The following is a 2,170-nucleotide window of genomic DNA, read 5'->3' as shown; positions in this document are numbered from 1 at the left end:
TTTCTTCTCTTTCTCTGCACTGTTTTGTATCTGAGGCCCCACCGCAGAAACTTCCAGCTGACAAGAAGTGCTCACATTAGCGCAAATCTGCTTTGTACTACAATGCGTCCTCATCTCTACAGCACAGACTAACAGACTGTTTAAGAAAGAGTTCAGTCGACATGAAGCCTCCTTTTCATCGTCCGGTAAAATGACGATGCAGTGTACGCCGCTCCGAAACAGGCAAAGGCTCCGCGCTATCTTTGTCAAACAAAATGAGATTCATTAGCTTCTCTAAAAACAATTAACACTTCCGACACAAACATTATAAGCTCTTTTGAAAATGGCCAGAACAACTGTACCCAAAGTGTGCGTTTATGAAGTGCCAGTAACAGAAAGATCCAGAAATAGTTCTGCAATCTCACGCTTAGTCGGGTGTGAGTACTCTGGCATGGGAGATATATTAGTTACTCACTCTCCTCTTGCCACTTGCTAACTCCTGAGCATCGCGGTGTTGTTAAGGTCAGGAAGTTGTAGTTCATATCAGTACCTTCAAAGCTGTATCGTCAAGGCCAGCCTGACAGTTCTGAACCCTGCAGAAACCAACGGATACAGAGTATAAATACTGCAAGTGGAAGATCAGCTATACTTTAACTGTAAATGAAAGTCATGATCTATGGTATAATAAAAACTCTACCTGTGGCTTCAATGCTTTTTGCATCAGTGCTTGAGTGTCAACTTACCTTCTCATAGGCTGTTTCATACCCGTCTAGGTTCATAGATAACGTGGATGCGTGTCCTTCACCCGGCTGGCCAGGACACTTTGGATTCCCTCGGGTATATTCACGACAGATATACTGCACATAGGGTGCTTAAAGCTCGACCTCGAAACTTCATTACCATGCATCCGGCAACCTCATGAAACTCCCGGCTCACCTACATGCACACAGTGTTATCCTGACAATTAAAAAATGTATCTATCTAGAAAAATTCATTTAAATCATACATTCACAGCCTTTTCCATTTCTTTTATACCACTCAAATCAATAACAAGCCTAATTCTGAATGGCACAGACCAGGTTTTTCGGCAAACTGTAACATGTGCCGGTGTGTGTTTGATGTCGGAGTCTTTTGTGGCCAGTTGGGTAACTTGGAAATGGAGCAGTTTTTGAATACACAGTAACCAGATTTATATTTTCAGCAATAAATCCAATTGTTTCAATCTTTTTAACTGTTTGAACGTACTTGCTCGAATCTATTCCTATTAGAGAAACATGCTAAATTAACGCACTAACGAACTAAATATAACTATTTCGCAGTAGACACTTATGATTTCAAAGAATTAAAAATGCTTTTGTGGAAAAGATGTTTCCGATAAAATGTATCCATGAATTAGTCCAGCGATTACCCGTTTTCTCCGATATAAACAAATGTACAGCACATTGCTGTTTGTATGTCGCTAGAGGTTAAGCATCGAGTGAAAGTTAAAGCATGTGATGTATTTTCTGAGTTAAACGTAGCCGAAATGTATCGAGGCTGGTCAAATTCTCATTTTAGAAATATCAGGAAACAATTTGTCATGGCATTTTTAAGCGTCAAAAAGATCAAGCATTCAGAAACTTTTACTGCAGTATGCTTTGGTGCGTCACAGCTACGTCTGATGCGATGATGGAGATATTTATTTCTGGCAAATCAGTAAATGAATGTGTAGCCAACCAGCATGTTACATAAAGAAATATGATGAATAAGCGAGAAGCGGGCCGCAAAAGCCGAGAGAAGGCATCTGCTATCTGTGTCGAGAAAAAGATGGGTCATGAGAGATTTCGTTCTCTGAAGCCATTGGAACTGCCCGGGTGTGTGTGTGGTCTGTTATAACACCGGGAGTCTTAAAGTGAGCGCTTGCAAGCTAGATATTTTCCTGGAGTTGGCCGAGATATTTCCATAACTTATAAATTTGAGTCAGTGTAGCTCCTTCCAATGGTGCAGATCGTGTGATGTTGGGACGCCGCGTCGTTCTGACTTCATCAGCTAGAGAGAGGAAGCGATGTCTGTCAGTCGCACCTCACATTAATAAAACAAATGAATGTAGAAGAGTCTCAACGGCATTCTTCATCTGGTTATAGTATAGTGTCTAGAAATCAAGATCATCTGAAAGATCGCCTCGTCTCAGAAGGAGTAGCAGGCTGTCAGG

General features: G+C 41.2%; 1 pseudogene; it reads right to left on the bottom strand.

The window, feature by feature from the left end:
• LOC122356755 overlaps window positions 1–521 on the bottom strand; it is a 3,893-nt pseudogene extending 3,372 nt beyond the window's left edge.
• Window positions 522–2,170: the final 1,649 nt, after the last annotated feature.

This window comes from Puntigrus tetrazona, chromosome 13 (assembly GCF_018831695.1).
Source record: "Puntigrus tetrazona isolate hp1 chromosome 13, ASM1883169v1, whole genome shotgun sequence".
Classification (NCBI taxonomy): Eukaryota; Metazoa; Chordata; class Actinopteri; order Cypriniformes; family Cyprinidae; genus Puntigrus; species Puntigrus tetrazona.
Note: the sequence above shows the minus strand (reverse complement) of the source record. Positions and strands in the feature narration are given on the sequence as shown.